Genomic DNA, 12,810 nt, shown 5'->3' with positions numbered 1-12,810 from the left:
CCGAGTACGGCGATACCACATGTGTGGCACTTTTTTGCACCCTAACTGCGCTAAGGGGCCCAAAGTCCAATGAGTACCTTTAGGATTTCACAGGTCATTTTTGTTTCAAGACTACTCCTCACGGTTTAGGGCCCCTAAAATGCCAGGGCAGTATAGGAACCCCACTAATGACCCCATTTTACAAAGAAGACACCCCAAGGTATTCCGTTAGGAGTATGGTGAGTTCAAAGAAGATTTTATTTTTTGCCACAAGTTAGCGGAAATTGATTTGAATTGTTTTTCTTCACAAAGTGTCATATTCCGCTAACTTGTGACAAAAAATAAAATCTTCTATAAACTCACCATACTCCTAACGGAATACCTTTGGGTGTCTTCTTTCTAGAATGGGGTCATTTGTGGGGTTCCTATACTGCCCTGGCATTTTAGGGGCCCTAAACCGGGAGGAGTAGTCTTGAAACCAAATGTCGCAAAATGACCTGTGAAATCCTAAAGGTACTCATTGGACTTTGGGCCCCTTAGCGCACTTAGGGTGTAAAAAAGTGCCACACATGTGGTACCGCCGTACTCAGGAGAAGTAGTATAATGTGTTTTGTGGTGTATTTTTACACATACCCATGCTGGGTGGTAGAAATATCTCTGTACATGACAATTGTTTGATTTTTTTTACACACAGTTGTCCATTTACAGAGAGATTTCTCCCACCCAGCATGGGTATGTGTAAAAATACACCCCAAAACACATTATACTACTTTTCCTGAGTACGGCGATACCACATGTGTGACACTTTTTTTGCAGCCTAGGTGCGCTAAGGGGCCCAACGTCCTATTCACAGGTCATTTTGAGGCATTTGTTTTCTAGACTACTCCTCACGGTTTAGGGCCCCTAAAATGCCAGGGCAGTATAGGAACCCCACAAGTGACCCCATTTTAGAAAGAAGACACCCCAAGGTATTCCGTTAGGTGTATGGCGAGGTCATAGAAGATTTTATTTTTTGTCACAACTTAGTGAAAAATGACACTTTGTGAAAAAAAAAACAATAAAAATCAATTTCCGCTAACTTTTGACAAAAAATCTTCTATGAACTCATCATACACCTAACAGAATACCTTGGGGTGTCTTTTTTTCTAAAATGGGGTCAGTTGTGGGGTTCCTATACCGCCCTGGCATTTTACGGGCCCAAAACCGTGAGTAGTCTGGAAACCAAATGTCTCAAAATGACTGTTCAGGGGTATAAGCATCTGCAAATTTTGATGACAGGTGGTCTATGAGGGGCCGAATTTTGTGGAACCGGTCATAAGCAGGGTGGCCTTTTAGATGACAGGTTGTATTGGGCCTGATCTGATGGATAGGAGTGCTAGGGGGGTGACAGGAGGTGATTGATGGGTGTCTCAGGGGGTGATTAGAGGGGAAAATAGATGCACTCAATGCACTGGGGAGGTGATCGGAAGGGGGTCTGAGGGGGATCTGAGGGTTTGGCCGAGTGATCTGGAGCCCACACGGGGCAAATTAGGGCCTGATCTGATGGGTAGGTGTGCTAGGGGGTGACAGGTAGTGACAGGAGGTGATTGATGGGTGTCTCAAGGTGTGATTAGTGGGGGGAATAGATGCAAGTAATGCACTGGCGAGGTGATCAGGGCTGGGGTCTGAGGGTGTGGGCGGGTGATTGGGTGCCCTAGGGGCAGATGGGGGTCTAATCTGATGGGTAGTAGTGACAGGGGGTGATTGATGGGTAATTAGTGGGTGTTTAGAGGAGAGAACAGATGCAATGCACTTGGGAGGTGATCTGACTGCAGGTCTGCAGGCGATCGGATGGTGTGGGTGGGTGATCAGATTGCCCGCAAGGGGCAGGTTAGGGACTGATTGATGGGTGGCAGTGACAGGGGGTGATTGATGGGTGGCAGTGACAGGGGCTGATTGATGGGTGACAGGGGCTGACAGGGGGTGATTGATGGGTGATATGTGATTGGCAGGTGATTGACAGGTGATCAGTGGGTTATTACAGGGAAGAACAGATTTAATTAATGCACTGGTGAATTGATAAGGGGGGGGTCAGAGGGCAATCTGAGCGTGTTGGCGGGTGATTGGGTGCCCGCAAGGGGCAGATTAGGGTCTGATCTGATAGGTAAAAGTGACAGGTGGTGATAGGGGGTGATTGATGGGTAATTAGTGGGTGTTTAGAGGAGAGAATAGATGTAAACAATGGATTTGGGAGGTGATCTGATGTCGGATCTGCGGGCGATCTATTGGTGTGGGTGGGTGATCAGATTGCCCGTAAGGGGTAGGTTAGGGGCTGATTGATGGGTGGCAGTGACAGGGGGTGACAGGGGGTGATTGATGGGTGATAGGTGATTGGCAGGTGATTGACAGGTGATCAGTGGGTTATTACAGGGAAGAACAGATTTAATTAATGCACTGGTGAATTGATAAGGGGGGGTCAGAGGGCAATCTGAGCGTGTTGGCGGGTGATTGGGTGCCCGCAAGGGGCAGATTAGGGTCTGATCTGATAGGTAAAAGTGACAGGTGGTGATAGGGGGTGATTGATGGGTAATTAGTGGGTGTTTAGAGGAGAGAATAGATGTAAACAATGGATTTGGGAGGTAATCTGATGTCGGATCTGCGGGCGATCTATTGGTGTGGGTGGGTGATCAGATTGCCCGCAAGGGGCAGGTTAGGGGCTGATTGATGGGTGGCAGTGACAGGGGGTGACAGGGGGTGATTGATGGGAGATAGGTGATTGGCAGGTGATTGACAGGTGATCAGTGGGTTATTACAGGGAAGAACAGATGTAATTAATGCACTGGTGAATTGATAAGGGGGGGTCAGAGGGCAATCTGAGCGTGTTGGCGGGTGATTGGGTGCCCGCAAGGGGCAAATTAGGATCTGATCTGATAGGTAAAAGTGACAGGTGGTGATAGGGGGTGATTGATGGGTGATTGATGGGTAATTAGTGGGTGTTTAGAGGAGAGAATAGATGTAAACAATAGATTTGGGAGGTGATCTGATGTCGGATCTGCGGGCGATCTATTGGTGTGGGTGGGTGATCAGATTGCCCGCAAGGGGTAGGTTAGGGGCTGATTGATGGGTGGCAGTGACAGGGGGTGATTGATGGGTGATTGACAGGTGATTGACAGGTGATCAGGGGGGATAGATGCATACAGTACACAGGGGGGGGGGGGTCTGGGGAGAATCTGAGGGGTGGGGGGGTGATCAGGAGGGGGCAAGATAAAAAAAATAGCGTTGACAGATAGTGACAGGGAGTGATTGATGGGTTATTAGGGGGGTGATTGGGTGCAAACAGGGGTCTGGTGGGTGGGCAGGGGGGGTCTGAGGGGTGCTGTGGGCGATCAGTGGGCGGGGGGGGCAGATCAGTGTGTTTGGGTGCAGACTAGGGTGGCTGCAGCCTGCCCTGGTGGTCCCTCGGACACTGGGACCACCAGGGCAGGAGGCAGCTTGTATAATACACTTTGTATACATTACAAAGTGTATTATACACTTTGTAGCGGCGATCGCGGGGTTAACATCCCGCCGGCGCTTCCGTGGGCGGAGCCAGTTGCCGGGGAAGCGCGCGTCATCAATGACGCGATCGCTCCCCCGGCAGTGTTAAAGGACGCAACGCCCTAAGGCGTGTTGCGGTCCTTAAGGTATCCACTTTGCCGCCGCCCATGGGCTGTGGGCGGTCGGCAAGTGGTTAATATTCAGAAAAGTGGGTGGAGCCTACAAAAGAAAATCAAAATTCACCTATTGATTTTCAAGGGGAATATGTAATTGCTGCCATTCTTGCACTGTTAATGGCACAAGCCTCAGATCTGGTACAGTTGGTCATTGGGTGACTGGGGTTCAAATTCAGAAAAGTCAATCAGATTTGTTTAATCTCAATGCAAATTATTGATGCCAAAGACCGCAAAGCTCACAAACTTGGTTATTGAGTAATTGTGCCTTAGGGTTAGAAATAGTAGGCGGAGCCAACACCAGCCAAATACATACCTGAACAATGCCAGGAAATCAGTGGGTGGAGAAAAATACAAATTTCATTGGGAAAATGTAAACTGCAGCCATTCTTACACTGTTAATGGTAGGGTTCTCAAACTTTGCACAGTTGGTTACTGGGTGACTGGGATTCATATTCAAAAAAGTGGGTGGTGTCTATAAAAGCCAATCAAAATTAACCTATTGATTTTCAAGGGGAATATTTGCATTGCTGCCCTTCTTGCACTGTTAATGGCAAAAGCCTCAAACCTGGTACAGTTGATCATTGGGTGACTAGGGTTCAACTTCAGAAAGGGGGTGGAGCCACAAATAGCCAATTAGATTTGTCTCATTCCAATGCAAATGATTGATGCCAAACAACGCATAGCTCACAAACTTGGTAATTGAGTAATTGATTAATTGTGCGTAAGGGTTAGAAAAGTGGGCACAGCCAACACCAACCAAATACATAAGCGGGCAACGCCGGGTCATAAGTGGGCGGAGACAAATACAAATTTTACTGGGAAAATGTAAACAGCAGCCATTCTTACACTGTTAATGGTAGGATTCTCAAACTTTGCACAGTTGGTTACTGGGTAACTGGGGTTAATATTCAGAAAAGTGGGTGGAGCCTACAAAAGGCAATCAAAAATTACCTTTTGATTTTTCATTTCATTTCATTGCTGCCATTCTTGCACTGTTAATGGCACAAGCCTCAAACCTACAGTTGATCATTGCGTGACTGGGGTTTACATTCAAAAAACAGGGTGGAGCCACACACAGCCAATATGATTTGTTTCATTTTAATGCAGGTTATTGATGCCAAAGACCACAAAGCTCACAAACTTGGTCATTGAGTAATTGATTAATTGTGTGTTAGGGTTTGGAAAAGTGGGTGCAGCCAGCACCTGCAAAATATATAATCGGGCAATGTCGGGTCATCAGTGGGCGGAGACAAATGCAAATTTCACTGAGAAAATGTAAACTGCAGCAATTCTTACACTTTTAATGGTAGAGTTCTCAAACTTTGCACAATTGGTCACTGGGTGACTGGGATTAATATTTAGAGAAGTGGGTGGAGCATACAAAAGCCAATCAAAATTCACCTATTGATTTTCAAGGGGAATATGTAATTGCTACCATTCTTGCACTGTTATGGCACAAGCCGTAAACCTGGTACAGTTGGTCATTGGGTGACTGGGGTTCAAATTCAGGCAAAGGGGTGGAGCCACAAACAGCCAATCAGATTTGTTTAATCTCAATGCAAATTTTTGATGCCAAAGACCGCAAAGCTCACAAACTTGGTTATTGAGTAATTGTGTGTTAGGGTTAGAAATAGTAGGCAGAGCCAACACCAGCCAAGTACATACCCAAACAATGTTAGGAAATAAATGGTTGGAGAAAAATACAAATTTCATTGCGCAAGTATAAACTGCAGCCATTCTTACACTGTTAATGGTAGTGTTCTCAAACTTTGCACAGTTGGTCACTGGGTGACTGGGATTAATATTCAGAAAAGTGGGTGGAGCCTATAAAAGCCAATCAAAATCCACCTATTGATTTTTAAGGGGAATATGTAATTGCTGCCATTTTTGCACTGTTAATCACCTGTACCTGGTACAGTTGGCCATTGGGTGATTGGGGTCCAAATTCAGAAAAGGGGTGGAGCCACATCCAATCAGATTAATTTTATTTCATTGCAAATTATTGATGCCAAAGACCACAAAGCTCACATACTTGGTCATTAAGTAATTGTGTGTTAGGGTTAGGAAAAGTGGGCAGTGCCAACACTAGCCAAATACATACCCGGGCAACGCCGGGCATCCAGCTAGTATAATAAATGGGAAAGTTTGGATGTTTGTTACTCGATCACGCAAAAATGGCTGAACAGATTTGAATGAAATTTGGCACACATATAGTACATTACCTGGAATAAAGTATAGGATACTTTTTATTCCCATAACCGATAAGGGGGTGGAGACAAATACAAGTGTCACTGGAAAATTTAAACGGCAGCCACACTGTTAATGGTAGGGTTCTCAAACTTTGCACAGTTGCTCGTTGGGTGACTGGGATTAATATTCAGAAAAGTGGGTGGAGCCTATAAAAGCCAATCAAAATTCACTTATTGATTTTCAAAGGTAATATGTAATTGCTGCCATTCTTGCCCTGTTAATGGCACAAGCCTCAAACCTGGTACAGTTGATCATTGGGTGACTGGGGTTCAATTTCAGAAAGGGGGTGGAGCCACAAACAGTCAATTAGATTTGTTTTATTCCAATGAAAATTATTGATGCCAAACACCGCAAAGCTCACAAACTTGGTAATTGAGTAATTTATTAATTGTGTGTAAGGATTAGAAAAGTGGGCACAGCCAACACCAGCCAAATACAGAAGCGGGCAACACGGGGTCATAAGTGGGCAGAGACAAATACAAATTTTACTGGGAAAATGTAAACTGCAGCCTTTCTTACACTGTTAATTGTAGGGTTCTCAAACTTTGCACAGTTAATTACTGAGTGACTGGGATTAATATTCAGAAAAGTGGGTGGAGCCTACAAAAGCCAATTAAAATCTACCTATTGATTTTTAAGGGGAATATTTAATTGCTGCCTTTCTTGCACTGTTAATCACCTGTACCTGGTACACTTGGCCATTGGGTGATTGGGGTTCAAATTCAGAAAAGTGGTGGAGCCACAGCCAATCAGATTTATTTTATTTCAATGCAAATTATTCACGCCAAAGACCACAAATCTCACAAACTTGGTCAGTAAGTAATTGTGTGTTAGGGTTAGAAAAAGTGGCCACAGCCATCCCCAGCCAAATACATACCCAGGACACGTCAGGACATCAGTGGGTGGAGAAAATACAAATTTCACTGGCATAATGGAAATTGCAGCCATTCTTACACTGTCAATGGTAGAGTTCTCAAGAAGCTTTGTACAGTTGATCACTGGGTGACTGGGATTAATATTCAGAAAAGTGGGTGGAGCCTACAAAAGCCAATCAAAATGCACCTATTTATTTTCAAGGGGAATATTTACATTGCTGCCATCCTCACACTGTTAATGGCACAAGCCTCAAACCTGGTACAGTTTATCATAGGGTGACTGGGGTTCAATTTCAGGAAGGGGGATGGAGCCACAAACAGCCAATCTGATTTGTTTCATTTTAATGCAGGTTATTGATGCCAAAAAACGCAAAGCTCACAAACTTGGTCATTGAATAATTGATTAATTGTGTGTTAGGGTTAGGAAAAGTGGGCGCAGCCAACACCAGCCAAATACATAATCAGGCAATCATCAGTAGGCGGAGACAAATACGGGTCATCAGTAGGCGGAGACAAATACAAATTTCACTGCGAAAATGTAAACTGCAGCCATTCTTACACTGTTAATGGTAGAGTTCTCAAACTTTGCACAATTGGTCACTGGGTGACTGGGATTTATATTCGGAAAGGTGTGAGGAGCCTATACAAGCCAATCATAATTCACCTATTGATTTTCAAGGGGAATATTTACATTGCTGCCATTCTTGCACTGTTAATGGCACAAGCCTCAAATCTGGTACAGTTGATCATTGGGTGACTGGTGTTCAATTTGAGAAAGGGGGGTGGAGCCACAAACAGCCAATTAGATTTGTTTTATTCCAATGCAAATTATTAATGCCAAACACCGCAAAGCTCACAAACTTGGCAATTGAGTAATTGATTAATTGTGTGTGAGGGTTAGAAAAGTGGGCACAGCCAACACCAGCCAAATACATAAGCGGCCAACACGGGGTCATAAGTGGGTGGAGAAAAATACAAATTTTACTGGGAAAATGTAAACTGCAGCCATTCTTACACTGTTAATTGTAGGGTTCTCAAACTTTGCACAGCTAATTACTGGGTGACTGGGATTAATATTCAGAAAAGTGGGTGGAGCCTACAAAAGCCAATCAAAAATTACCTATTGATTTTTCAGGGGAATATTTCATTGCTGCCATTCTTGCACTGTTAATGGCACAAGCCTCAAACCTGCTACAGTTGATCATGATGAGGACCAAAAGTCCGAAACAGGCTGTCTACATGTGGGTTTGATATGGCTGTGTAAAACTTAAAGCTATAGGCTTGCTATACACCAGCGGTTCTGGATGCTTGCTTGGCTTAACAAGGGCGAAAAGGGATAATTTGCATATTTAGTAGTAGTGCATTGTGGGTAACCACAAATGTTTACTTATAACTAAATTATTGCAAATTTCCTTCTGTTTTAAGAAGGCAATTACACAAAGCTTTGCTTTTTTAGTAGGAGGGCTTTTTGGTTCCTTTTATCCCCCTATACATCCCTAGTAGTTTGGGTCACCCTGAGCTGCTTGGTTACTCAGTTGATCATTGGGTGACATGGGTTTCCATTGCTAAAAGGGGGTGGAGCCACAAACAGACAATCTTATTTGTTTCATTTTAATGCAGGTTATTGATGCAAAAGAACGCAAAGCTCACAAACTTGGTCATTGAATAATTGATTAATTGTGTGTTAGGGTTAGGAAAAGTGGGCGCAGCCAACACCAGCCAAATACATAATTGGCAATACCGGGTCATCAGTGGGCGGAGACAAATACACATTTCACTGAGAAAATGTAAACTGCAGCCATTCTTACACTGTTAGTGGTACGGTTCTCAAACTTTGCACAATTGGTCACTGGGTGACTGGGATTAATATTCAGAAAAGTGGGTGGAGCCTACAAAAGAAAATCAAAATTCACCTATTGATTTTCAAGGGGAATATGTAATTGCTGCCATTCTTGCACTGTTAATGGCACAAGCCTCAGATCTGGTACAGTTGGTCATTGGGTGACTGGGGTTCAAATTCAGAAAAGCCAATCAGATTTGTTTAATCTCAATGCAAATTATTGATGCCAAAGACCGCAAAGCGCACAAACTTGGTCATTGAGTAATTGTGTGTTAGGGTTAGAAAAAGTAGGTGGTGCCCACACCAGCCTAATACATACCCCAACAATGTCAGGAAATCAGTGGGTGGAGAAAAATACAAATTTCATTGGGAAAATGTAAACTGCAGCCTTTCTTACACTGTTAATGGTAGGGTTCTCAAACTTTGCACAGTTGGTTACTGGGTGACTGGGATTAATATTCAAAAAAGTGGGTGGTGTCTATAAAAGCCAATCAAAATTAACCTATTGATTTTCAAGGGGAATATTTGCATTGCTGCCCTTCTTGCACTGTTAATGGCAAAAGCCTCAAACCTGGTACAGTTGATCATTGGGTGACTAGGGTTCAACTTCAGAAAGGGGGTGGAGCCACAAATAGCCAATTAGATTTGTCTCATTCCAATGCAAATTATTGATGCCAAACAACGCATAGCTCACAAACTTGGTAATTGAGTAATTGATTAATTGTGCGTAAGGGTTAGAAAAGTGGGCACAGCCAACACCAACCAAATACATAAGCGGGCAACGCCGGGTCATAAGTGGGCGGAGACAAATACAAATTTTACTGGGAAAATGTAAACTGCAGCCATTCTTACACTGTTAATGGTAGGATTCTCAAACTTTGCACAGTTGGTTACTGGGTGACTGGGGTTAATATTCAGAAAAGTGGGTGGAGCCTACAAAAGGCAATCAAAAATCACCTTTTGATTTTTCATTTCATTTCATTGCTGCCATTCTTGCACTGTTAATGGCACAATCCTCAAACCTACAGTTGATCATTGCGTGACTGGGGTTTACATTCATAAAACAGGGTGGAGCCACACACAGCCAATATGATTTGTTTCATTTTAATGCAGGTTATTGATGCCAAAGACTGCAAAGCTCACAAACTTGGTCAATGAGTAATTGATTGTGTGTTAGGGTTTGGAAAAGTGGGTGCAGCCAGCACCTGCAAAATATATAATCGGGCAATGTCGGGTCATCAGTGGGCGGAGACAAATGCAAATTTCACTGAGAAAATGTAAACTGCAGCAATTCTTACACTTTTAATGGTAGAGTTCTCAAACTTTGCACAATTGGTCACTGGGTGACTGGGATTAATATTTAGAGAAGTGGGTGGAGCATACAAAAGCCAATCAAAATTCACCTATTGATTTTCAAGGGGAATATGTAATTGCTACCATTCTTGCACTGTTATGGCACAAGCCGTAAACCTGGTACAGTTGGTCATTGGGTGACTGGGGTTCAAATTCAGGCAAAGGGGTGGAGCCACAAACAGCCAATCAGATTTGTTTAATCTCAATGCAAATTTTTGATGCCAAAGACCGCAAAGCTCACAAACTTGGTTATTGAGTAATTGTGTGTTAGGGTTAGAAATAGTAGGCAGAGCCAACACCAGCCAAGTACATACCCAAACAATGTTAGGAAATAAATGGTTGGAGAAAAATACAAATTTCATTGCGCAAGTATAAACTGCAGCCATTCTTACACTGTTAATGGCAGTGTTCTCAAACTTTGCACAGTTGGTCACTGGGTGACTGGGATTAATATTCAGAAAAGTGGGTGGAGCCTATAAAAGCCAATCAAAATCCACCTATTGATTTTTAAAGGGAATATGTAATTGCTGCCATTTTTGCACTGTTAATCACCTGTACCTGGTACAGTTGGCCATTGGGTGATTGGGGTCCAAATTCAGAAAAGGGGTGGAGCCACATCCAATCAGATTAATTTTATTTCATTGCAAATTATTGATGCCAAAGACCACATAGCTCACATACTTGGTCATTAAGTAATTGTGTGTTAGGGTTAGGAAAAGTGGGCAGTGCCAACACTAGCCAAATACATACCCGGGCAACGCCGGGCATCCAGCTAGTATAATAAATGGGAAAGTTTGGATGTTTGTTACTCGATCACGCAAAAATGGCTGAACAGATTTGAATGAAATTTGGCACACATATAGTACATTACCTGGAATAAAGTATAGGATACTTTTTATTCCCATAACCGATAAGGGGGTGGAGACAAATACAAGTGTCACTGGAAAATTTAAACGGCAGCCATTCTTACACTGTTAATGGTAGGGTTCTCAAACTTTGCACAGTTGCTCGTTGGGTGACTGGGATTAATATTCAGAAAAGTGGGTGGAGCCTATAAAAGCCAATCAAAATTCACTTATTGATTTTCAAAGGTAATATGTAATTGCTGCCATTCTTGCCCTGTTAATGGCACAAGCCTCAAACCTGGTACAGTTGATCATTGGGTGACTGGGGTTCAATTTCAGAAAGGGGGTGGAGCCACAAACAGTCAATTAGATTTGTTTCATTCCAATGAAAATTATTGATGCCAAACACCGCAAAGCTCACAAACTTGGTAATTGAGTAATTTATTAATTGTGTGTAAGGATTAGAAAAGTGGGCACAGCCAACACCAGCCAAATACAGAAGCGGGCAACACGGGGTCATAAGTGGGCGGAGACAAATACAAATTTGACTGGGAAAATGTAAACTGCAGCTATTCTTACACTGTTAACTGTAGGGTTCTCAAACTTTGCACAGTTAATTACTGAGTGACTGGGATTAATATTCAGAAAAGTGGGTGGAGCCTACAAAAGCCAATTAAAATCTACCTATTGATTTTTAAGGGGAATATTTAATTGCTGCCTTTCTTGCACTGTTAATCACCTGTACCTGGTACACTTGGCCATTGGGTGATTGGGGTTCAAATTCAGAAAAGTGGTGGAGCCACAGCCAATCAGATTTATTTTATTTCAATGCAAATTATTCATGCCAAAGACCACAAATCTCACAAACTTGGTCATTGAGTAATTGTGTGTTAGGGTTAGAAAAAGTAGGTGGTGCCCACACCAGCCTAATACATACCCCAACAATGTCAGGAAATCAGTGGGTGGAGAAAAATACAAATTTCATTGGGAAAATGTAAACTGCAGCCTTTCTTACACTGTTAATGGTAGGGTTCTCAAACTTTGCACAGTTGGTTACTGGGTGACTGGGATTAATATTCAAAAAAGTGGGTGGTGTCTATAAAAGCCAATCAAAATTAACCTATTGATTTTCAAGGGGAATATTTGCATTGCTGCCCTTCTTGCACTGTTAATGGCAAAAGCCTCAAACCTGGTACAGTTGATCATTGGGTGACTAGGGTTCAACTTCAGAAAGGGGGTGGAGCCACAAATAGCCAATTAGATTTGTCTCATTCCAATGCAAATTATTGATGCCAAACAACGCATAGCTCACAAACTTGGTAATTGAGTAATTGATTAATTGTGCGTAAGGGTTAGAAAAGTGGGCACAGCCAACACCAACCAAATACATAAGCGGGCAACGCCGGGTCATAAGTGGGCGGAGACAAATACAAATTTTACTGGGAAAATGTAAACTGCAGCCATTCTTACACTGTTAATGGTAGGATTCTCAAACTTTGCACAGTTGGTTACTGGGTGACTGGGGTTAATATTCAGAAAAGTGGGTGGAGCCTACAAAAGGCAATCAAAAATCACCTTTTGATTTTTCATTTCATTTCATTGCTGCCATTCTTGCACTGTTAATGGCACAATCCTCAAACCTACAGTTGATCATTGCGTGACTGGGGTTTACATTCATAAAACAGGGTGGAGCCACACACAGCCAATATGATTTGTTTCATTTTAACCTACCCAGCGTTCAATTTCCCCAGGATTTCTGTGCAAACAGTGATAAAATTTATTTTTAAAACTTTTTTTTCCCTGTAACTTGCCAAAATGTGTCCAGCAAGGGTCTAGTATACAGTGCAGGAGAGTATTAATGTGTATGCACGTTTATACTGTTCACAGCATGTTTTTTTGAATGGACATTTCTGTCCATACCGCTAGGGAGGTTAATGCAGGTTATTGATGCCAAAGACTGCAAAGCTCACAAACTT

This window comes from Hyperolius riggenbachi, chromosome 1 (assembly GCF_040937935.1).
Source record: "Hyperolius riggenbachi isolate aHypRig1 chromosome 1, aHypRig1.pri, whole genome shotgun sequence".
Lineage (NCBI taxonomy): Eukaryota > Metazoa > Chordata > Amphibia > Anura > Hyperoliidae > Hyperolius > Hyperolius riggenbachi.
Note: the sequence above shows the minus strand (reverse complement) of the source record.